This window comes from Vombatus ursinus, unplaced genomic scaffold (genome assembly GCF_900497805.2).
Source record: "Vombatus ursinus unplaced genomic scaffold, bare-nosed wombat genome assembly UNPS02014841.1, whole genome shotgun sequence".
Taxonomy (NCBI): Eukaryota; Metazoa; Chordata; class Mammalia; order Diprotodontia; family Vombatidae; genus Vombatus; species Vombatus ursinus.
Window position 1 is genome coordinate 17,250,505 of NW_020954619.1, and position 26,910 is coordinate 17,277,414.

General features: G+C 36.1%; 1 protein-coding gene across 6 annotated transcripts in view; it reads right to left on the reverse strand.

The window, feature by feature from the left end:
• PLCB4 (phospholipase C beta 4) overlaps positions 1 to 26,910 on the reverse strand; it is a 473,095-nt gene that overhangs the window by 429,438 nt on the left and 16,747 nt on the right. For 5 of the 6 annotated variants that reach the window (XM_027840351.1, XM_027840358.1, XM_027840355.1 and 2 more), the window contains exon 2: positions 9,367 to 9,418. The exons of the other annotated variant lie outside the window; for it this stretch is intronic. The gene's annotated coding sequence lies outside the window, so the exon portion shown is untranslated. The remainder of the gene's footprint in view (positions 1 to 9,366; positions 9,419 to 26,910) is intronic. 6 annotated transcript variants of the gene reach the window in all.

Consider the following 26,910-nt stretch of genomic DNA (forward strand, 5'->3'; position numbering starts at 1 on the left):
CACACACACACACACACACACACACACACACACACACACACACATATACACACACATTATAGAGAGGTCAGAGAGAAAGACCAGGCTCGATGTGCTACTAGGGAAAGCAGGACAGAAATCAACAGCTTTTCACAATTATTCAGCCACCAAAACAATTTCTAAAGAATGGGGAGACTGTTGTGAGAGATTAAAATATTTTTTGTTTGTTTTTTTACTACAGTATCTCTTACTCCTCTTTTCCTACATTAGCTGCTTGCTAGTGATATAGTATTCCAGCTACATAAACAATCCAAGATTTAACTGGATGACATGGCTCCTTTCCTGAGAAGGTTCTCTATTTTGTACAGTGATACTCCTGTGGAGAAGCCAATCTAGGTCCATTATTATATGGGAGATTACACTTTTCTACGCATAATTTTTTTTATTAATCATTTGTTTCAGTCTATTCACAAGCAAAACTCCTTTGCTCATTAAGGCTTCAAGCTAAGTATGTCATCATCAGATGTAGACTTAGTTATCAATTTTGAAGTACACTTTAAAAACTTCATCTCACCAGGGATTTAAAGTAGTCTAATCATTCAGATAATTTACAGAAAACAGACAGTGTTTAGTCTAACTCCTTATATCACTGAGTATTTCTCTTCTCCCCAAAGTATCTATAGCATCTTGCAGTATTCTCAATAAATATCCTTGTCATGAAACAATGTATTATTTTTTAAATCAATTTTATGTTATTTTCAGTTCTGAATTCTCTCCCTCCCTTCTCCCTCTCCCTTATTCATTTAGAAAGCAAGAAAAATAAAACCTAGTACAAACATGTAGAGTCAAGAAAAACAAGTTTCTACATTAGCCATGTTATATAGATATAGATAGATATAGAGACAGAAATAGAGAATGACAGAGAGAGAGACAGACACAGAGAGACAGACAGATAGACAGACAGGGATAGAGACAGAGACACAAAGAGAGAGACAGAGACAGAGAGAAAGCACACACATCTACACTGATTCATCACCTCTCTCTATGGAGGTGGAATGCATGTTTCATCATGAGTCCTCAGCAGCTGGTTGGTTCCATTGGAAGCATTACTTTAAATAAGAATCCTCTGTGCATCTCCATGTACATTGCTGAATACCAGCATTTATATGTTTAAACATCTATTTTGTGGTTAGCAAGCATTTCTCTTCTAGGGAAAGACTACAGCTATCTTCAATCAATCAGCATTCTCAATCAATAGGTCTGAAGTTTGCTACAATTCTTTGTCAACCTCAAACAACAGTTATAAACCCCTCTTCAGTTTTCCTATTTAGCTCTTTTCAGACAATAAATAGCTAAGAATGTCTTCCATAAGCCAGACTACAACAGGAGGTATAGAGGCCTAGGCTAAGTTCTTTTTAAAACTTTTCCATTAACAGTCTCTTGTTTCTGAATTCTAAACTAACCATCCCCAGTTCCTTCAATCAATCTTTATGTGATATGATCTTGAGGCTCTTCACCATGCTGGTTGCCTTTTCTGTATGTTTTCATAAAATGCTGTGCCTAGAATTTAACATAATATATAAGATATAGTCTGATCAGGGAAGAGTACTGTGAGATTATCACCTTCTAGTTCTAGACAATAGGTATCTAGCAGTGCAGTGGATGAAATTCCCAGTCAAAGTCACTGACCATTACAGTTTGCCTCTTCCACTTTTGGAAAATCTGGGTAGCATCTGCCCTTCTCTAAACTTGTGGTTTTCCTCCAGTATCCCATAATACTTCAAAAATCAAAGAGAATCGCTTGGCAATTACATTTGCCAGTTCTTTTCAGGACCAAGTATTCTTGACCAAGGGGATCTGAGTTCATCACAGGCATCTAGGGGTTCTCTTACTGTCTCCTTATTTGCCTTGGGGATCAATTCCCTATTAGTCATTTTTGTTTCATTATTTTCTGTATAAATGTTATTTTCCTTTTGCAGAGAAAACTGAAACAAAACAAGAATTAAGCAGATCTGCCTTAAATATTTTGCCCAAGAATCAATTAAGCAACAATACGTATTTACTGGGAGTTTGGAGCAGCACATTGTACCTAACATCTCCTGCCACTCTCTGAAAATTAATAGCCCCAATTGCCACAAGCTAAATGGGATTTGCTCTGCTGATCCAGCTGCTTTTGCTCTCTGGTTGTCCCTCCCCTGCTGCTATCATTCCCATTTAGGAAAAAAAATGAAACAATCATTTTAATCTTTCCATGCTTTCTCTGCAAGAGCTGTCAATTAGATCCTTAATCCCTATGTGAGTGGAAATCAGTGAGAACATATAGGGTTCATAGGTTATATAGATTCTTGCCATAGGTTTATGATTGTAGCCAATTGTTTAAATCAAATCACTGGGAAATGGTAAGTAGTTTTCCGGTAGAGGGTGAGTGACATAATGGGGTAAATGTAGTGATATTTTCAGAATCAGGTCAATGCTTCTTTTGGTGGTCTACTGTTACAGATGTGAATGAGATCACTAAGAAGCACTATTAGTCACACGGAATATACAAGCAGCGTGGGATGTAAGAAAGGAATCTTTAACACACTAAGAATGAGTACTTACATAAGAAGAATGACTTAGATTTATTATTACTGCCATCAATTTACATTTATAAAACAAATGTGAATTATTTTATTAGCTTCCTCATAATACTCACAAGTATTAATAGTACTTTTACTAAGAAGAGAAACCAAGGCAAAAAGAAATTAAGTAACATGCCTAGGATCACATGGTAGGCAATAATGGAACTGATACTAGAATATCTTTCCTAAAATTTATCATTAATAACAAAATGATATCATTAGGAAAAGTTAACATATACTAAGACAGAAAAATAAATTATTATCCATTGTAATTGTTATTAATCACTTTTCTTCCACAGAACTAAAAATATATTTTATAGATAAACAAGTATAAATCTTATTAATTAGTTAACAAGTACTATTACTCTTGCATAGGAGCAGCTAGGTGGTGCAGTGGATAGAGTACCGGGCCTGGAGTCAGGAAGACTCATTTTCCTGAGTTCAAATCTGTCTTCAGACACTTACTTTTTTGAAGCATGAGGAATATCTGTAAAATACTCTAGACATCTGAGAAACTACCCTCCAATCTTCCCAAACAAAGTTTCCTAACCTCCCACAGTAATCCCTTTCCAAAATCCAATAGACTAAATGCTTAAGAAATCTTTCCCATAACTAATGAAATTCTTAACAATTTGTGGCTGGTTACTGCATGGAAACAATGAAACAAAGGTCAAAGGTTCAATTCTCCTAAGGGCGAGTTAATTTTCATTTGTTCTACATAGACCCCTTATTCACAAACGGGACTAGGTTGCTGAATGTGGCCGTATTAGTATAAAAGTACTATTAGAAAAACAAAACTTTCAAAATGTGGGTTACTGATTGTGGGTCAGCAATATGATTTTTATAGGCAACAGTATATTTTTATTTTAAATCCCTCAGGCTATAGTTTAAGCCCAATTCCTCTCATTCTTACAGCATGGTGACAGCAGTTCAATCATTTAAGTTCCCTAAACATTCATTTATCAGGCTCATCATTTACATTCTTTACCAATTTCTTCATTATTCTTTATTCTATCAAAAATTATATTCTTATTTTTAATGATTAACTCATGTCCCTCTGAATCTTCTTCAAAGCCAAAATCTATAGGAGCTAGTTCTCTAAAAAACAAAAAAGTCATGATGGTGCCTCAAACATTCTACTTATTCATTTTTATAGTGATTTTATTGTGAGCAATTTGAATAGGAGAGATGCTTTGAAGATAAGTCTTAAAGAATATTAATACCAAGATGGTGCAGTAACTTGCTTGAGCTCTCCCCCAAACCCTTCCAAATACTTGTAAAAAATGGCTCTACCCAAATTCTAGGGCAGTAGAACCCACAAAAAGACAGAGTGAAACAAATTTCCAGCCCAAGACAACCTGGGATAGGAAAGGTCTACTGCGCTGGGCTGGGAGAGGAGCACAGTTCAGCATGGGCCATGTAGGGAAAGATAGTACAGGCCTCAGAAGAATGAATCACAAGCAACTGTGGCATTTTAGAGACTTTTCACCCCACAAACACCAAAGACAACTTAAAAGGTCAGTAGGAAAAGTCTGTTGGACCTGGGTGAGAGAGGAGCTCGGTCCAGCCCCAGCGCTGACACAGCCCCAGGGTGGTAGCAGAGGTGGCTGCTTCCTGAGCTCCCAGCCTACTGATGGTATGGGGACTGCGCGGCTGATCAGAGGGGGGATTGCACGGATCTCCTTGCTGGTGCTGAGGCAGGATTCTATTGCTTTGCCCATGCTTGGATCTGGGTCACAGATCTGCGTGGTGGTCCTGGGGCGAGGTAAAGTGGAGCTTATGGTGTGGTGGAAAGGGAATCCTCCTCATAGTTCCAAGGCAGAAAAGAAGGCTTGTGGTTACTCATAGACCAGGGCCCAGACAAGGAAAGGAGTAAACAACTCTCCTTTGATCATACCACCTTGGAAGAACTGAAAATTTGCAAGTCCCTAGAAGTATCTCTGAAAACAGCGGCACAAAAACCCTGAAGCTAGTACACCTTCCACACCGGAAGCAAAGCCCTACTTTAATAAAGAGTTAAAAAGTCAAGTAATTGGCTGGGAACATGAGCAAACAGCAGAAAAAAACTCAGACTATGGAGTCCTACTTTGATTACAAAGAAATCAAACCAATCAACCAGAGGATAACAAAGTCAAAGCTCCTATATCCAAAGCCTCTAAGAAAAATATGAATTGGTCTCAGACTATGGAAGAGCTCAAAAAGGATTTTGAAGATCAAGTAAGAGAAGCAGAGGAAAAACTGGAAAAAGAAATTAGACTGATGCAAGGAAATCATGAAAAACAAGCCAACAGCATGCTAAAGGAGATTCAAAAAATAAAAATACTGACGAAAACAACACCTTATAAAACAGACTAACCCAAATGGCAAAAGAGGTTCAAAAAGCCAATGAGGAGAAGAATGCCTTAAAAAGCAGAATTGGCCAGATGGAAAAGGAGGTCTAAAAGCTCATTGAAGAAAACAATTCCTTAAAAATTAGAATGGAGCAAATGGAAACTAATGACTCTATGAGAAATCAAGAAATTATAAAACAAAATCAAAAGAATCACAAAATAAAAGACAATGTATCTCATTGGAAAAGCAACTGAACTGGAAAATAGATCCCAGAGAGATAATTTAAAATTTAAAAATTATAGGTCTACCTAAAAACCATGATCAAAAAAAGAACTTAGACATCATTTTTTAAGAAATTATCAAGGAACACTGCCCTGATATTCTAGAACCAGAAGGTAAAATAGAAATTGAAAGAATCTACCAATCATCTCCTGAAAGAGATCCCAATAGGAAAACTCCTAAGAATACTATAGCCAAATTTCAGAGTTCCCAGGTCAAGGAGAAAATATTGCAAGCAGCCAGAAAGAAACAATTCAAGTACGGTAGAAACCCAATCAGGATAACGCAGTATTTAGCAACTTCTACATTAAGGGATCAGAGGGCTTGGAATGATATTTAAAAAGGTAGGATTAAACCAAGAATCACCCACCCAGCAAAACTGAGTATAATCCTTCAGGGGGGAAAATGGGACATTCATTGAAATAGAGGACTTTCAAGCATTCTTAATGAAAAGACCAGAACTGAATAGAAAATTTCACTTTCAAATACAAGACTCAAGAGAAGCATGAAAAGGTAAACAGGAAAGAGAAATCATAAGGGACTTATTAAAGTTGAACTGTTTATATTCCTAGATGGAAAGATGATATTTGTAACTCATGAGACCTTACTCAATATTAGGGTAGTATATATATATAGATAGATAGATAGATATAAATATATATATCTATCTATATATCTATATATGTATATATATAATATATAATACACATACACATATGTATATATGTGTATGTGTGTATGTATGTATATGTGTATATATATGTATATGTATATGTATATATATATGAATGTGTGTATATATAGACAGAGGGCACAGGGTGAGTTGAATATGAAGGGATGATATTTAAAAAAAAATTAAGGGGTGACAGAGGATTGTCTCGGAGGAGGAGAAAGGGAGAGGCAGAACGGGGTAAATTATCTCACATAAAAGAGGCAAGAAAAAGCTTTTACAGTAGAGGGGAAGAGGGGGGAGGTGAGAGGGAATGAGTGAATCTTTCATCAATTTTGGCTTAAGAATTGGGTATGGAAATCTATCTTACTCTACAGGAAAATAGGGGGAAAGGGGATAAGAGAGGGGGAATGATAGAAGGGAGGGCAAATTGGGGGAGAGGGTAATCAGAAGCAAACACTTCTGAGAAGGGACAGGAAAAGAACAGAATAAAAGGGGGTGGGATAGGCTGGAGGGAAATACAGTTAGTCTTTCACAATATAACTATTATGGAAGTGTTTTGCATGACTACACACGTATAACCTGTATCGAATTGCTTGCCTTCTCATTGAGGATGGGTGGGGAGGAAGGAAGGGAGAGAATTTGGAACTCAAAGTTTTAAAAACAAATGTTAAAAATTGTTTTTATGTGGAACTGGGAAATAAGATACACAGGCAAATGTGTATAGAAATCTATCCTGCCCTACAGGAAAATAGAAGGGGAAGGGGATAAGAGAGGAAAGAGGGGATAAGAGAGGAAGGAGGTGATAAGGGAGGGCAATGGGGGAATGAGTACGCAGAATGCATGCTGAATTGGGGTGGGGGGAGGGGAGAGATGGAGAGAAAATTTGAAACTCAATCTTGTAGAAGTGAATGTTAAAAACTAAAAATAATAAATTAATTAATAAAAAAATTCCACTATAAAATAAAAATACCAACTTATTTAATACTCTACTCAATACTCTTTTATTCTATGTCTAAATCTTATGTTTCAGTTTCAAATACACTTAAATAGGGCACCCATTTCATCTCACCCTTCTCTACAACATTCAAAGTTCAGAGATCAGGATGTATAATTGCTTTCTCTATTTTCACCAACACACTTTTAGAAAATTTTTAAATTAATTTATTTTGAATTATCAACAATCACTTCCATAAGCTTTTGAGTTTTAAATTTTTCTCCCTCTCCCTCTCCCCCACCCTCCCCAAGACAGCATGCCATCTAATAGAGGCTACACACATACATTCCTATTAAACATATTTTCACATTAGTGATATTGTAGTAAGAATTAGAACCAATAGGAGGAACCACCAGAAAGAGGAAATAAAACACAACAGAAGAAAAAAAATAGCAAATAGTGTGCTTTGATCCTCATTCAAACTCCATAGTTCTTTCTTTGGATGTGGATAGTATTTTCCATCATGAGGCCTTTGGAGATGTCTTACATCCTTGTACTGCTGAGAAGGGTTATGTTTATCAATACTAGTCTGTTACTGTGTACAACGTTCTCCTGGTTCTGCTCACTTCACTCAGCATCAGACCATACAAGTCTTCCCAGGTTTTTCTGAAGTCAGCCTGTTCATCATTTCTCATAGCACAATAGTATTCCATTACATTCATATGCCACAACTTGTTCAGCCATTCCCCAATTGATGGGCATCCTCTCAATTTCCAATTCTTTGCCACCACAAAAAGAGCTGCTACAAATATTTTTGTACATGTGGGTCCTTTCACCAACACACTTTTTTAAAAGTTTACTTACAGCATCTGCTCCTGAGTCATGGTTTTCAAGCTATGAATATTACTCTGAATGCTGTGATCGCCAGCAGTCTGAGCCAGTCCTAGCCTGACAGAGTCCATGAGTTGAAGAGTTGTCAATGAGGTGAACAGTCACTTAAAAACCTAGAATCTTCAAGCTAGAAGGGCCATTAGAGATCACCTGAATGGACAGAGGAATGGAATAAGAACCTACTAGTATAATAAACTCATGAGTTGAAAACAAGATGAACATTTTTTTCTCAACTCAGCTCCCAAAATATGACCAAAGCCCAACTCACAATTATGAAATGAAATAGATAAAGAATGAAAATCAAGGTTAGTACATGAGGAAGGAAGGTCATAGTCAACAAAAAAGGCACAAGCCAACATACAGGCTATAAGTCAGAGAGTCAGAATGGAAATTCTAGACCATGACAAGGAAAGGTGGAAATTATAGAGTAAGAATGAGAAAAAGCACTTTTTTGTGTGTTCCTACTCACTATGAGTTCGCATTACTTAGCATTTAACAGTTCATCTAATAATAGGGCATTCCATAAAATAATGCCACATGGATGAATACCCTGCTCCTTAAATATTCAAGAATGCTATTTTCCTAGTGAGGTAAAAGAGAAGATGGGTCAACACCTCTGTAAACCCTGCCACATCTATACTATCTGTAGCTTTCTTATAAGCCCTTCCAGACGCTAAAGGAGTCTTTCGTATTCATAGCTAGTTTCCTTAAAATTATTATTTTCGGGGCCCCAAGTTGATTGATTTCGAGTCAACAAAATTTATTAAGTATCCACAATGTTCAAAAACTATACTTGGAGCAAGTGATACAAAAACAAACAAACAAAAAAACCCAAACCTAAACAACCCCTGTCCTCAAGGACCTTATAATTGAAGGATGAAACATGTACGTAACTAAATACAAATCATAAACAAAGCATTGCAAAACAATTTCAAGATCAAGAAAGTGCTAATTACTTCAAGGATCAGAAGAGTTGGCACCTAAGCTATGCTTTGAAAGAAACCCCACATCTTCCTTAAAAAGCACAGCTGGGGAATATCAACTTGCTGCATATATGAGAGGCAGTGGGGGAAAATAAACAAAACACACACATACACAACCACAGAGAGATAGTCAGTCTACAAAATTTGGGCATCACTGACTTAGAAAATTCATGAACTTCAGTGAATGATTAAAGGAATATAAAAGGCTTTTCTATAAAGCTAAAGAGATCAACATAAGAATTAGAGCTGATCAACTAAATCACTACTGCCTTGGAAAAAAAATTACTCAAAACATTATCATCTTTGCTAGATGAAGTTTGTTTTTTTTCTAACTGGAAAGATATTATAGACATATGAGGAAACAAATAAAACGATCCTATTGTTAAGTTAACTATGTAACTCCAGGTAGTCATTTACTTAGCTGCCTGCTCCGTGTCTTGGTTGCTGTCATTATACATTCTTTCCAAATTGTCATGCTTTTTAAAAAGTCTGACAAAACACGGAAAGTGAATTTAGACAGTTGAATTCTATGTTTTTATTCTCTTCACTTCTACACTAACAGCATGCTTTGCCAGTATTAAAGTCATGTTGGATTAAATAGTGTTAAATTTTATTCATGATAATAAAATAGAAAATGAAAGCTGCTAGTGCAGAAAACAGGGCATATATACATACCTTTCAAAAAATGTTGTCAGGATTTCTCATCATGTAAAAACTGTGCTTTTCCCTGAAAATGCAAGGAAGAACATTATCTAATGGCAGAATGCAAAAGAAGTGAACTGTTTTTATACCTGTAGAAAAGAAACATTCCTTCTGATTACATAAATTCACATGATCTTGGTATCATAGATCATGTAAAACCTGAAAAAACAAATTAAGGCTCAACCAACTTGCATTTCTACATTTATAAGATTTTAAAGTATTTTTATTATCCTCTCATAGATGTAAATTATGTAATTTTATAATAATCACTCCTTTGATGGCCTGTGATTTCATCATCAAGAGTACTCTTTCCAACAGTCATATTGAAACTCATCAACATCTTCTCATCCTGAGTAATTCTTGTACACATCATCCTATAATTCCTTCATTTAGAGGTCTACCAGTGGGTTCTGAATGAGAGTTTCCTCACTCAAAGTAAGAACCTGAAAAGACCTTAGCTTAAAAGGACCAGGGTCTCCCACTGCATCCTGAACTATCTCCAGTTATCCTGATGAATATCTGGGCACTGGACCAAGATGGCTCTGGAGGAGAAAGTGAGGCTGGAAGAGAAAATGAGTCTGGTGACCTTGCACAGCCCTCCCTCACTCAAAACAAAGTCAATTGCAAGTCATGTCATCATCTCTCTGATGTCATGGTCCTCTTCGAGATGAAGGACAAACACAACAACCTACCAGTTGGCTAAGATCCTTCCTCTAGATCTTTTTGACAACATGGATACTAGTGGAACACATGGACTGCCCACTGCTTTTCCTTTGCTTCTATCACATTACCAGCCCACCTTCTTTTCCAGTCACACCTCTAACACGGTTTATGCTACTTCTCCCAAGCAAATATTCATTGCTAATATGGTACAGGCTACTCACACCCAACAGGAACCTCTCTACTACCTTGTGAGTGGCCACCAACTTTTATTCTTCCAAGCCTGTAGCATTCCATAACTTATGTAATTATGTAATGTCTCCACAATGTAATTAGATTTTTTAAAGATGGGTCTTTGGTTTAAGGAGAAATATGGTCATTAAAAAAGAAACTACACAAATTTCCCAAAGAAAATTGAGCCCACTCTTTTCCTCCTGTTCAATCCTGGGTCCCCCTCATCATTTTGGATAAAAATTGGGTAAATGTTTGCATGAACTTGTATTTAAAAAAACAAACTTCATAAGTATGAGATAGGGGAGATATGGTTAAACAACAATTGTTTTGAAAAAGATATGGAGGGTTTAGTGAACTGCTTCAGAAGTGTGATATGACAGTCAGGAAAGGTAGTGGGATCTTAAGCTGAATTGGGAGGTCACAGTTTCACTATGCTCTGCTTTCACTAGATCTCATCGGAAACATTGTGTTCAGCTCTTCATGAATTATGAAACATACTGATAAACTGGACAGCATCCAGAAGAGGGCGACCAGGATGATAAGGGATTACAATCCATGACACATGATGATCAACTGAAGAAATGGCACAAATTTATGCTCAAAAAAAGGAAGTCTCAGAGGAACGTGATAGTCACATCTGACTCTTCATGACCCCATATGGTGTTTTCTTGACAAAGATACTAGAGTTATTTGCTATTCCCTTTTCCAGAAGATTAAGGCAAACAGAAATTAAGTGACTTGCCCAGGGTTACATAGCTAGTGAGTGACTGAGGTCACATTTGAATTCGGGTCTACCTGACTCCAAGCCCAGTGCTCTATCCACGAAACCACTGAGCTTCCTCCTGTGCATTTATGAAACACACTGATAAAACGAACAGCATCTAGAGGAGAGCAACCTAGAGCGGTTTGAAATAAACCCAGAGAGGATTTAAAATCCATGACATATGAGCATCAGTTGAAAAAATGGCACATGTTTATCCTGGGAAAAAAAGAAGTCTCAGAGGGACATGACAGCTACATTCAACTACTTCATGGGCAGTCATATCAAGGAGAGATTAAACTTGTTCCATCTATCCCATAGGGCCAAACAAGGCACAATAAGTAGAAGTTCCCGAGAAGCAAATTTATATCAGGAAGAACTTCCTGACAACTAGAGTTATCTTCAAAATTAGAATGGGCTGCCCTGAAAAGGTGTAGGTTCCCTTTCCTTGAAGGTTTTCAGAAATAGCTAGATGACCCAGGATGTGTTAGATAAGTGCTACTGGGGATTCCTTTCACATGTAGGTGAGACTACATGGCTGATCAGGTCTCTTCCTACTCTCCATCTATCCACAATGTTTGTTCAAGTTATATGTGACTATGAAACAACTCCATGAGTTTTCCCAATGACATATCATTATCTGGACAAAGCGCATTCTTCATCGGCTCATTTTTTATCCTGTGTGACTAGTTAGGCCAAATTCATCTGAATGATTATAGATCCCATTTACAAAACTACATAATGTTCTGGGGCTTGATGCAATCATTACGATGTCTTTACAAAGATGACAAAAGATGAAAACAGTTAATGTTGGAGGATTTATGGGAAGATCATGCACATTTAATATACTGTTGGTGATTCTGTATAATGATCTGACTCTAAACATTCTTGAAAGTAATTTGGAATTATGCAACATTGTCATTACAAATAAGACTGGCTGGCACACTTCCCTATCTACCCACTGTTTCTCTTCCATGACAATGGTATATGCTTCCGGTGAGCAGATGGCTTCTTGTTTTATGGCTTACTTCATATTAATAATCAGAAGATCAAAGAAATGACAATACTTATTATTTTTATTTTTACAAATGTAGATAGTGACAGAGTTGTTAAGAACCTCTTTAAGATCTCAAATAATGAAGTGAATCCGTAGTAAAACTCACAAAGTCTTTGAGTTCTCATCTCACTCTAAGCCCGTTTCCTCTGAAATTTTTATTTTTAAGACAAATAAAGGTTCTTGCCATGAATTTTTCCTGAGACAGGACTTTGTGATCAAAGTCAAATCAAAATGACTTTCCATTGACTTTAGTCTACTTTCAATAAATCCAACAGTGTTTTAAATACAGACTGCTACCAAATATAGGCCATGCTCTGAAAATGAGTGAAAATGAAAGCAAAATAAACAACCAAATAGCAGTACAATTACGTCCTCTCCCCCATACAGTCTCCTTCTTAAATAGGAAGCTTGAGGTATCTGATTCATATAAGATATATAAGAATGATAAAAAATCATGTGTTCCACCACTACATACTCATATACCACACAGTATGCTGCAACTAGGCCACAAGACCTACCTACCACCATATGCACACCAAGATGCCCATAAAGGGAAATGGATCCTTCCTCACCAAAGCTCCCAGTCTTGACATTTGCCTACTTTACCTTTCCTGCCACCACCCTGCAACATACTTTCACCACAACCACTCTCCTTTCATGCTACCACTCTCCCAACATCCAGACCACTCCCTAACCCTTCAAAACCACATCAGCTAGGGAGTGCTCTGAGGATTTCAGGATGACTCCCAATAGCCTCCAGGAAATTATCACTGCTCACTCCAACTCTCACAACAGTAGGAGATGGGAAGAACTTTAATAGAAGAGGCAATACCTGGATCTGTTCTCCACTTTCAGCCCCAGAGAATACTCATCTTATTTTAAAAAAAAAATTCATCCTGCAATGCCTAACAATGTCCACCTTTTCTTCATCTCATTGGGGTGGGGGGGAGGGCAACTCTAACTCTCTGAATACCTCAAAGAGGAAAGTTCCTAAACCAAATGAAACTCAAAATATCAGTGTTCTAATCCTTTCCCTTCTCATAGCCTCAGTGTCCTTATTTCTAAAATGACGACCTCTAAGAACCTTTCCAGTTCTAAAGCTGTGACATCATCATAATTTTCAAGGATCACTATCAAGGGAACTTGACATTTCTGCCATACTGGTGCCACACCACATGGGAGCCAGTAGTAAGTAGGCTCCAGTACCTACGCTTACACACATATAAAGAAAGCCCTTTACCAGAAGCCTGTGGCACTAAAGGTTCCCAAAAAATCAACACTGTACTTCATCCTTTAATTTTCACCTACCAGGCCATACATACACAATCCCATAGCAATTGCTTCCCCTTCCTCCATGATGCTGCTCCATTAACACCCAGACCAGTCATCAACAGCTACAGCTACTGAAGCTATGAGACCTGTTCAGTGAAAGTTAAAGCATTTAAGTGTGGGGTTGAATGTGGGAACCCTTAGTGCCGAATGGCTTTCTGTGGAGTGTGTGTATATGTTTGTGTATGCATGTATATGTATACATACATATTGTGTTATATTTATGCATATGTGTATGTGTATAAATATAAAACACATACATATATATATGTGTATCATATACGTGTTCTCTATGTACATGTTATTTCTCTCTCTCTCTCTCTCACACACACACACACACACACAAAATATCTAATTCTATGGCTATTCCTATGAGGCCTAAATGGTCCTTGAAAAATTCCCATTACTTATTCTTCTCTTGCATCCATCTGTGTGGGGAAGACATAGGGAGATCATCTCCCCATGAAAGGGGCAACAACACCTATACCTGCCTTCCCCTCTTAGCTCTATAAACATTTCTAGCTCCTGAAAGACATATGGTAAAAGATGAGACAGACCATTTACCTCAGGTAATGGTTTTATTTAAGTCAGCTTTGGCAGTAGGGGAGTATAGCTTATATGCAGAATGATATAATAATGAAAAAGGGTATATTTACTGGCTATATATGTCTTTTTTCTAAGAAGCAATCTGAGCCAAATCTGGAGAAACATCCTTAGAGGTTTGGTTACCACATGATGTATCTTTTTGGTCAAAGTAACTCAAGAATACAATTTACTAAGGTTTTGAGGGATAGTGTGACCTCTGTTGCTGAAGGCACTATGAAATAATGAAATAAGATACTTGAAGACTGAAGAATGGTAACAGAAGAAAAATGTTATATTATTAATTGTAGGTAAATGATTAATATTGCTTGTCTACTCAATATGACTGATTATGGTATATGGCCATAACAGTAGTTTAAATTTACATGGCAAACTTCAAGTAAGAACGCACTTATCATGCAAGTATAAATAGAGACTGCTGACAGCCAAACTCAGTAAAAATGGTTAGTGAATTGAATACATGGTTAGAGACCTAATTTTGTCACTGATAGGTTCCTGAATTTAGAATCTAGAAAATCATTTTAAGTTCTCATAGTTTTGATTTCATAATGGTGCATTAGGGATAACAACTGTAGATTAAGGAATAATAACAAAATTTTCCAAAATGATAAAAACCAGATAAGTTATGGAATTGCTATGCAAAACTGAAAATGCAATGCACTCAAAGAAGAAGCCAACAAAACACATTCTACTTTCCCTTGTAGTTGTTTGGATGTCTCGTTTCAAGGCACCCAGAATAGTTCCTAAACGTTAAATAACTGTGTGATGTTCCCTAGATAAACCTGCATCTGGGTCTAATTCCAATCCAGGTCTAAATAGTTACAGCAATAAGAAAGTAGACTATTGCCCCCTATATGATTCTAAAATAGTAAAGTTACAGATTGGGCCTGGAGAAAATTCTGATCATTAGCAACAGTATGGGGTAAAAATCTACTGTTAGCGTCAAAAAGACAAAGGGTTTATCTATATGGAATACAAGTCAAAATACACATGTCCAGTTTAATCAAAACTTCCAACATGGAAATCAATGTTCTCCTTTCCAATTCAGAGCCAATTATCAGATGTTTTTCTTCTGATTTATCTAGCTCCCCACAAAAAGAGAAAAGGGAGAACTGAGGATGGAAAAAGTCATAGCAGGAAGAGAGAAGAACTATATGGTTAGTGTAGCTCAAAACCCACATTGGCAGTTAAATAATAGTCCATGATATATTGAAACCACTGTTACCACATCCATTTAAAAACTGATTGTTATGTGTGCTGAATTAGTATAGAGAAAAGTGGTAGCAAGAGGAAAAATAAATAAATTTATTATACAACATCACATTTTCATCTTGCTGTTTCCACTCGTCATTAGGAAGAGCCAATCATTCAGCTAACTTTTACCAATATATGCTAAGCAGTAGGAGGGAAAATCAAAAGGTCATATGAGGTTAGGGCTTGACTTACACAATAGCATTGAAAGAGACACACACAAAATAAAACCATCTTCACAGTCTGGAATGTGGCTTATTGACCCTGCCAGACACCACTACTGGAAACTGGCCCTGGATATAAAATAAAACACCAGATTTATTTCTTTACACTGGGGGAATCCTGTGTGTAAAAAAATGTCACTGACTACTCTGCAGCTGGCCCAGGAATATAGGCAAGTGTGTATTATTACCTTTACATGTAATGCACAGATGGTACATGACAGTAAACAGCCCCAGACTGGTGGAATGATGGTTAGAGAGCAAACATATTGTTATGTGTTTTGCTTTTTAAAGTTTTCTTGGCCTAAGATGTTAGGTAAGTTTCCTTTCCAATAAAGGAACAATGCCAAATGTTGGAAAGGAAATTTGCTTGATTTAATGGGCAAGAAAATAAAACCTGGAAAAGGGAGTATTATGGGAAAATCCAGAGCAATATGACCATTTGAGGCAGGCTTCCAAGTTTTTGCCTGAAGGGAACCAGGGTCAGAGAATAGGATTTCTGTGGGTAGTGATTATAAACATACCACACGATGGATGCCAGAGCTAATTGGAACAATCACAAATGGAACTTGGGTCTTTTCAGCTAAAAAAAGTCACAGGTCCATCTATCACATAGGTTGTGTAAATTTCCACCAACTTGCAGATTTACTAAGACCTTCACCTCCACCCATTTATAAACTTATCACCTGAGGAAGTCTGCCACATCAGATAAAAAATTAGGTTTAGTGTAAGGAAATCCTTGGTGCAAATCATACCACTACTAGGTAGCTAGGCAACCCTGGAGAAGTTATTTACCTTCGAGGTATCTCCTGAAGTTCCATAGGACTTACCAATAAAGTCAAATGTAAGTTGAGATAAGTTGGAAGAAGGTGTTCCCACACCAGGAATTCCCTACATTGAGGAAATCAGACATTCTACATATTACTATATACCTTTCAACTATTTGAGACCAATAGCTACAAAGTTTGAAATACAACTTCATGAAGAAGCTAACTACCTTTTACCACTATATATGTTAACCAGCCAAGGAAAAATCTAGGAATGAAGTCACCAGACTGAAGTTGAGAATTGTAGGATTTAGATCTAAACTGCCTTATATAGCATTTGATCCAACCCCCTCATTTTCTAAACAAGGAAACTGAGGCCCACAGAGGTGAAATCATTTACCCAAGTAGCAAATCTGGGACCTAGGTACTCTGACTTTGAATCTAATACTCTTACATGCTGGTAATTGCAATGATCTTTTAAAAAACCACCTATTTGTACCTTTTTTCCTTCCTTACTGACCTAGGTCCACTGGGGGCTGTTCCTATTTCAAACCAATCAAACAGGACACTGTTTGCAAGTGCAACAACATCTTTTATGTATAAATTAGTTTGATACCTACTTATTGTCACTGTCAACAAGCAGTGACCATTTCTTAGTATGCCCAAGGGGCCCATGCAAACAAAATGATCAATAATGTGGCATGCAGTTCACATCACTCCATCTCAAGAAAAACATAATAAAGCCAGGTAAAACCCAGATTATTACAATCTAAATTATAAAGGCCAAGGAGGAACTTACATTTTAAGACAGATTAAAATGTTGAGTAATGTGAAAAGACGAAGGTCGAGAGGAATATAACAAGTTTACAAAATCATAAGTATAAAAGTTAACCATAACAGCAGAATTAAAGAAAGAATATTTCTTGAAACCTTCCCCCCCCCCACCAAGGAATTAGAGACTGATTTAAAGGAATCACTATTTCACACAATGAGTAGCACATTTATGGAACTTATTACTTACAACAATTTATAGGTATAACTTTTTTGTAGAAAATGTATATAATAAGCACAGTGTTACAGATTTGAAAATAAAGGATGAGTTTAAATAAATTCATGGATGACATCCCAATAATAAGTTAGTAATTGGGATGAAAGATGATGAAGACAAACTTTTCAAGAAACACCACGGAAAGTAAGTATCTTTTCCATAAATCCTCTCTTGGACTGCTGGAGATAGGTCTGATGTAGTAGGATATGAAATATTCTTTACAAACCAATATTTATGTCCTTCTACCCCCAAATAGATACAGAATGGCATCTCTTTATAAGCACAAGTACCATTACCTCCATGTGTCAATGAAGCAGCTAGGTGTTACAATGTTAAGCACTGGGTCTGAACTCTGGAAGATCTGACTATGAATCCAGCCTCAGCACTTACTAGCTGTGTGCCTCTGGGGAAGTCACTTCATATATGCCTGCCTCAGTTTTTTCAACTGAAAAACGGGGATAATATCACCCACTCCTCAGGATTGTTGTGAGGGTCAAATAAGATAATAGTTGTAAAGCACTTTAGCACAGTACCTGGCACATCATAAGTGCTATATAAGTGCTAGCTATTATTATTACTATTATTAATTATTATTATTATTATGTTTAATACCTCTAATACCATATGTTTCTTAGGAGAATTTCACATTTATAAGCCTTTCTATTATATTCCCCTCTCTAAGTCAACAGATGTAAAGAACTAAAAGGATAGGAATAGAGCCTAGACCTGTCATTTCATCATAAAAGGAACTCCCAGGTAAGGAAATTCACTCTTACTAATGCAGGTACACACTTTCTCTGCAATGTATGTTGCTGTTCAGTCATTTCATAAAGAGTCAGACTCTTCTGACTCTGAAGCGTCTGAGGCCAGATTTCAACTCAGGAAGATGTCTTCCAGACTCCAGCCTAGGTGTGGTATCCACTGCACCACCTAGCTGCCCATGTCTTAGAGAAATTGCCTAGAACCCTGAGTGGTTAAGTGACTTGTCCAGGTCAAATAGTCAGTATGTGTCACAGGCAGGACTTTAACTCAGTTCTTCCTCACCTTGAGGCTGACTCTATTATGCCATGCTACCTTTCACAGATGACTTAAACAAATTTTATACAACTTTACACCACATTAGAAGCACCAATAGTAGCACTGGGTAACTTGGAAGTCCTTCTTCTATATTTTGATGAATCTATAATCTCATCAATAGGCATCCTCTCTCTAGTGTTAGAGTCTAGAAGTAATGCAAAATAAAACCGTAGTCCTGAGTTGTACCCATCCATCTAATGTAGATATCAAAACACCTTGTGTATATTATCTTAGCCAGCTTTCTTGACTCTTTATATGACAGGAGTAGGCATTTCTTTCCTGTCACATTAAACAAAATTAAGAATCAGTCTCTTGATAACTACATCAGTAGGCTTTCAACTAGAACCCAGGGCTTCCTATTGTGTCATCGGTCCCAACATAAAATGTATAAATTCCATGAAAAAAATGTTACTATATTTTAATTTTTTTATTTTAATTTTTAGAAATATGCTTGGGATCAAATTTTATATGTAAATGTATTGATATAATTTTTAAAAGTAGACCCATTTGAACTGACGTAGAAAAATCCAATAGGGAAAAAGTGAGGAAAAACTAAATACAGATTGTGAATACTATCTATTTATACTTTCCAAGGAATAAATAATACCTCTTTGAAGTTGATGAAAACTTAGTAAAAATATTTACCCAGTAAACATCTTAATAAAATAAACTGTTATGAGTGTAGAGAAATCTATTTTAACAACTTCATACATGCCCACGAGAGGCAATAGACTTTCCACCCCCGGAACATTTGGTAATTTTTACACACAATATGTGCACAGTCTGGGATGCACCAAAGCATAAAACGAGGACTTAACGCTAGCATATTAACTATAAACACTAGGTTCTTTGTTCTGTAGTTTTAGATTAAGCTTCTCCAGTGACAATGTTGTTCTTGCTACTGATTAGGGTCATATGGCAAAGTATCATTTTTGACTTCCAGGGTCCCCATTTAACTCAGTAGTTTTTAATATTACTATTTGCAAAGGCTTAAAAATCTATGCTGCTTATTCTTTGACACTGAAGCTCCTTGTGGATAAGGGTTTCACATTCAGGTAAATTTCTCATTTATTTTTCCTTATTTTAGTTAATTATACTTTTTAAAATATTTCTGGTCAATAGATCTTCTTGGATAAAATATGATACAATTATTCAATCAATTTAAACAGACTCTGGTTCTTTTTTTCTCCCCAAATAGTGACTTAACTGTGTATTAAAACTTGGCAGCAAACACATTCATTTATACCTAACACTTTTCAATGATTTAGAAAAAAAGTTAACATGCAGCTACATTTGCCTATTTGCTGTTCCAAATACACAATATTTCATTCCCCATCTCTGTGCCTTAACCACTGGTGGCCCCCAAGCCTAGAATGCTCTTTCTCCTTACCTCCAACCTGTCCCTCAGGGAACTAATTCCTTCCCTTCTAAGCTTTTCTTTTATATTTCAAACATCTTGACATCTGGGATTGTATTGGGGTTTTGAATGGGGTTCTTTTAATTTTCTTTGTATCTTGAGCACTTAGTCCAGTGACTGGCATACAGTAGACACTTAAATGTGTGTGTGTGTGTGTGTGTGTGTGTGTGCGTGTGTTCGTGCGCGCACGCACACTCATCTACTGGCTGACCCAGTACCATGTCTCCAGTACTGTGACTACTGCAAGTTCATTAAGGGCTGCAACTGTGTTTGCTTTTTCTCTGAATCCTCAGGGCTTAGCACAGTGCCTTGAGCATAATGAATGCCTGATATGTTTTGTTGATTGAATGATTACTTGAGAATAGCATAGTTGCAGTTATAGATAATTAGACTAACAATACTCCAAATCTTTTCTTCTTCAAAGCTATTTTTAAACTTGATCAATTTTCACAAGAGGCTAAGAAAGTGATAGTTACCATTCAATTTTATAAATGAAGAACCTGAATTGAGGGACTTTATTGAGAGGTAAAACAGTACTGCTTGAAGGTCAGAAACACATGAACTCTAATTCTGGCACTTTTGCTCTCTAGTTTTATGACCTCAAGAAATGTATCAATTTCTTTGGTACTCAGCTTCCTACTCTGTCAAATGAAGGCAGTAGACAAGATGGCAGATTTCCAAATCAAAAAGTTCAGAATTTGCAGAACATTCCATGAAATTTAATGTCTGGGCAAATTTTTGTCAGTCATTTCTGTACTGACCTACAAGAGAGAATTCTGATTATGCTAAAAATAAATATATCTTTTCACAAAACAAACATCATGAAGAAAAGGGATATATGTTTAGTTCTGTATGTAAGAAATACCACATTGGACACATTAGTGGCATTAGAATGAATCATTTCTAGCCTCAAAAAGATGATTGTCAAATTTCTGAGGACTTGTAAAAAGAAAAATTTTTGTACTTTTAGGAAATTACATTCATTCAAAACTCTTTTTGATGCACTCAACACTATATTCTGAAAGCACATTTAGTTTTTATTGCATAGTAAATGTGTTATACTGTCAAAATGTACAAGTTTCACATTGAATTCTTACCTTACGGCTATAAACAAATACTGAAACTAAATTTCCTGAAGTTTCTTAGGTAGAAACAACTATACCTCTTACGAAACAGTTTTAAAAAATTAACATTGCATCCCATTAAAAATAAGCAATTTAGCTTACAGGAATATACTTTCATATTTTGCTTTACTTGGTTTCACTGTCCTTAAGAGGCCAGAGTAAATTAGCTCCTTTACATTCTACACTACTTTTCCTTGGACTTCAATTTCCAGTATTCATAGAGTATTCATCCATATTAAGGCTCTGATTTTGCTTTGAGATTCCTTCAAAGAATTTTTTTGTTATCACTAGCTGACGTGCTCACTAGCCTACTATTGGGCTATATCTACAAAACTGACCATTTTGGCAAAATTGATTAGTCTGATTCTCTCTTGGCTTTTCCACAAGTGACCAATTGTATAATTTAGCTTAGCATTAATTGACCATTGTTTGGTCATTAAAGAGGCAAAAAATTAAGCATGCAATATCCTTCATTATAACTATCTCAAGAATAGTGAGGACACCATATCTAAAGCAAATATCAGTGTCTTGACCTCAACTTGAGTTCCATCCAATTCAACAAATATTAATTGAGCACTTACTATGGGTTCAACCAAGGGAGATACAAAATGGGCATGAAACACATCTATTATGTGGAATGTATACATTACAACTTCAGTTTAATTTAAGATATTTGCACCCATTGTTTCTTTAACTGAATATTAATATAATTTTAAAATACCAAGCTAAAATATTTTGTTTAATACATTATAAAATAACAAAAGTGGTATGAGAGGCAGGGTCCCATACTGAATAGGATTAGAATTAGGAAGACCTGGATTCAAATCACTCTCAGCATCTCCAGACAACTATAAGACTATAAATTGAAGAACATTATATCATTATCAGAAACTTCCTCACCAGGAATTATCATTGAAATCATAGATGTAAACTGCAAAAAGTTACAAAAAAATATACAAAGGCTCTTTCCATATATTATTTAAGGATCAGGAATAGAGTCTGGCTAAATCTGTGATTTCAATGATATTGAGAAGTCCCAGATGAGGAAACCATCTACCAATGCTTATGTGCCCCTCCTGTGAAATGTAAAATCTCCAAAATTGTCTAAAGAAGAGGTTAAGTCAATCAATCAATAAACATTTATTAAGTGCATTCTATGTGCCAGGCACTATGATACGCGCTAGTGACACAAAAAAGAGGCAGAAGACAAGGAATTTACAATCTAATGAATACTTCTAATGGATACTAATTCTTACAATATAAGGGCCTTGCTAAGGGTCACAGCCAATATATATGAAAGCCAGGATATGAACCCTAATCTTCCTAGTCCCATGGCCAATACTCTATCCATTATACTACTCTGCCTCTCTTATATACAATATTTAAGCAAGCAGTCAAATAAGTCAAAATAATCACCAGTAAGTAGAATTAACCTAGTGGGTATTTTAGTGCAGCCACATATCTGGGGAAGGGGAAAGGAGATATTCATGTGTAGAGTCTTCAGCTCTGAAACGTACTCTATTCTATCTGAAGAATTTAACTAAACTTTCGTAAGTACATAGATTTCTTTCATGCCTGCCTTATTTAATTCTCAACAGGTGAAATATGATGATAGGTCTGTAAGTTTACATTGATTGTTGATTTCATCCTATTGTCTTTGTATTCTAATCAGTCTGATATGACGAATACATTTTATAAGCTCCCTAAATAAGTAAAAGGAGTCTCCTGTATTCAAATAAGGAAATTAATATTGGTTAAGGCTTTGTTTGATGAGTGGTTAACCAGGAAAGTCACAAGTTCATTATTGGCCCAGTTCATTTCTGATGTGGTTTGATCATACAATCCTGATTAATAGATGCCAGAGAAGAAAAAGAATAGCACAATTCCTTTCAGAATCATATGAAATATAACAGTAAGATTTAACCTTGTAATTAATGTGTTAAAAGATTCAAAACTTGGAGACTCATTTTGGAAAAAAATTCAAACATGAAATTCAAACAAGTCATACAGTACCTAGAGAATTTTTTTACAAGATAACAAAAATAATAGTTTGTGGATAACGTTTTCACTTCATATTATAGACAAATAATCAGACTTCTGAAAAAGTCAAATGGTACATAATTTATATAAATTAATCAAATTCATATTACATATAAAAGTAAATATTTAACAATCACCTCTCTGGAGGGAAAAAACCTTTGGGTTTAATTTGCATTAATATTTTCTTCATCACTTTCTTTAGTCTAGAGACAATCAGCAAAATAACAAATCAAGCCCTGATGTATATCATTTATTTTTTCCCCCAGGGTATAAATTTTCACATTGAAAATTCAATAATCAGCTGAGCTGGTAGGAGCCAGCTCCAGCAGACCACTGAATTTATGTCATGAAGATACTGAATTCTAATAAATATATCACTCGTATTTTAAAAGTTTTAATTTAATTCTAGTCTATAGCTATGGATTTAAATACACAGCATCTTTTGCAAATATAAACAATGGAAAAACAACTGACATCTATCTATAGGGCTCTGACATTTGAAAAACATGTTCATCACAAGCACATACATACATATATGTGTGTGTGTGTGTGTGTGTGTGTGTGTGTGTGTATAAAAGTATAGCGTAAGTGTTCCTTTATTCATTTTACAGATGAGGAAACTATAGGGCCTAGCCCAGTTTTCAACTGAGTCCAGATTCAAACCCAGGTTTTCTGGTTCCAAGTCTAGGGTTCTTTCTACTATGTATCCTACCAACTGTCTACTACCCAATTACTAAGAGGTCTTCTTTCTTGTCCCTGACCCTGCCACCCTATCTGGGACCTTCCTTTCTGCTGAAACAGCAAGGACAGGCCTATTTATTAGGGCAGAGATACAAGAGACAGCTAACCTGAAAAAGAGCATCTCCCGTTACTAGCCCCCAAAACAGACCCGTCCAATCAAAGGATAGTACCTGCCATTCCTACTCTGAAAGACCCCATCAAAAAACACTGTCAAATCCAGAGATGCCCAGTAACAAATTTACCTCCAGACTAATTAAAATCTATACAAGCTTTGTTCTTTTGTTCCTTAGGGGAGTCACCCTCATTGGTGCAGAGAGGTCTCCCTCACTAGAGAACTCGACAAACCCTCGTTGGCTCCTAAATTTCTTGTTCTGGTTCTGATTTGTTCCAGCACTGACAATTTTACCCATAGGCATGTGGAGGGAGGATTTTTTTAAATATCAAAAACTTGCACAAGTGATATAATTATTTAAATTAGTTATCTGAAAAGAAAAATCAACAAATTAATTAGTTTTCTGAAGAGAAAAATCAACAAATTAATTTGCTACATAGAGTCCAAAATGTTAATGCATTCTGCTTTTAATAATGTGTCTTCTCAACCCAAAAATTATTTTGACATTTTGTTGACATTGTTATATAGACATATAAGGCTAAAAGTAAGGTTTATGGAGTAATATCAACTGTATTGCCTTTTTTCCAATAAACACCAGAATAAATGAAATTTTAAAATGTTCACCATTCTGCTTTATAAAATAACTGCATGAGGTAGGTAGGTGGCACAGTGGATACAGCACCGGCCCTGGTGTCAGAAGGAACTGAGTTCAAATCTGGTCTCAGATCAGACACTTGACCCTGGGCAAGTCACTTAACCCCAACTGCCTTGCCAAAAAAAAAAAGGCATACCAGTTTATTTTCAAGATATATAAACTGTGTACAAGAAAAGCATTGACTGGCAAAATATTTTCTCTCTGGGATTCCTTACTTATGTAGATCTTCAACTCATCTATAACATGCACGGGTGGGGGGAACTATTAAAAGCATACTTATTTTGTTCAGAAAAAGCATTTTTTTTTTGTTTAGAATTGGTTGTCAAAAGAATGAATTACTAATCAAATAAAAAAGTTAGTCAATAGCCCAATACTCCACTTACAGAAACTGACTTTGAACTCATTTAAGTATAGGCATTTTAAACCTAAGATTACTAAAAATAATGAAACAAAAATCCATGTGAAAAATTGTATAGCCAAAAAAAAAGTTTTGACCTCACTACTTCCTACTACCAGGGTAACTACATCAAAATATTTATGAATAGCCAGTAGTAAACACAATTTAAGTTAAGTAACTCTTAAAGGAGATTATCTTTTGCAACAAGAACATTTTTTTAGTCTTAAAACTATTTTGCTTGACTATTTTGCATATTTAACACAGCACATCCTAATTTAATTCCTCCCCCCCTTCCCCCATCAATCAGACTAGGATATGGTTAATTCCTGATTAGCCACCCTAAGTGAAGGAAGCAGTTATTCAAATAATCCCAACTGTCATTTAAATTTTGATTTGGAATATATATGTTAGTTTCCATTTGGATAGGCTTAATATTCTAGGAATTCATAGCATTCCAAAACAAATAAGGAAGCCTGACATGGGGCTGGGAGGCGTTAGGGAGAAATTTTGGTAGGTAGCCCACACTGAGGAGTCTGCTACAATACAATTCATGTACATTGGGCCATACCCGGGAAAGAAAAGAAACTATGGGCAGGTAGTGGAAAGGTGGCCTTTGAGTGCAAGAACCTTGCAAGGTCCCCAGAGAGTCATTTGGGACAAAGTACTGGCTCCCATTAATCAAGTGGCATAAATCTGGCTAAGCCACTTACCCAACTCTCAGTTTCCTTTCCAGTAAAATATGACTATAAAACATGCCCTGACTATCTCCTCGAATTGCTGTGAGGGTCAAATAAAATAATGTATTGTTAGAGCTCTGAAAACATAAAACATTATGGAAACATGAAATTGAGTGATTATTATTACTAGGACAAATGGTCAAAGCACCATCCTGGCAGAAATCCAGATCTTCTGACTCAGCGCCATTCTTTGCAATCTAATATTCCTGATAGCATGAGCAGATTCAGTCTATCCTTTTCTGTACTATATTATTTTATGGTTCATGACTCTCTCTATAGGATGCAACTTTATTATTGCTTTCTTCTTTGTCACTTTGAGCATTTATTCTAAAGATCTCTGCAATCTCAATGTTACTTCTAGGGTAGAAGAAACAGGTTCAGCAAGGAACAGCTGAAAACAGAGATAATAATTATAGTAGGAGCTATTATTTTTTTCCATCAATTCTTACATAAGCGCTTCTAATCTGTCTTTTAGAATCATAGACTATTCAGGCGTGAAACGACTTCAGAGGTCATCCCCTTTAATGTTCACTTGGATCTCTTCATCAGTATCCCTACTGAGACATACACTATCTGCTTCAAGACCTCCACTAGTGAGCAAGTTATTGGTCTAATAAGTCATCATCATCATCATCACGATATATCTAGTCCACAAAGAAATCAAAATAAATCAAACATCTTCTTGATTCAAGCTTAGAAAGGAGGTCTTGATACACAGAACTATTAAAGTTAGTTATATTTGTATTTGGCATTAATATGCAAATTGACTACAATTTAAATTCCCTTCATTCCTCTGGACAGTTATAAAAGAAATCCCTTTATGCTACTTCTGAGAGAAAAGAGAGAAACGTATACTAGCTTCCTTGAAATTCTTCAAAGTGAATGAGGGACAGACAGAATGAGGACAGGTTTAAGACTCTCAAGAGGGCCTAACGACTTCAGGGAGTCTCCTCACAAAATTCTGGAGTCTCTATCGTCTGGGAATAGTTATTAAGCGTTTCTGAGCAGCTACAATCACTGCATCGAAACTACAATTCACGTGAACTCTGAATGATGATACAGATAATAATTACAATGTATACTTACACAGAATTTTTCATCAAAAACTAAAATGCATTTATAAAATCTGACAGATGCTTTCTGTGAAGGAAAAAAAAAATCCCTGAATTTCTACATCCTCATCACCTTAAGCTTCAGCAGTCTGTTTAATCATGTTAAATAAATGATGTAACGAATACAGAACTAGATATGGAGTTAGGAAGACCTGAGTTTGAATCTTGCCTCAGA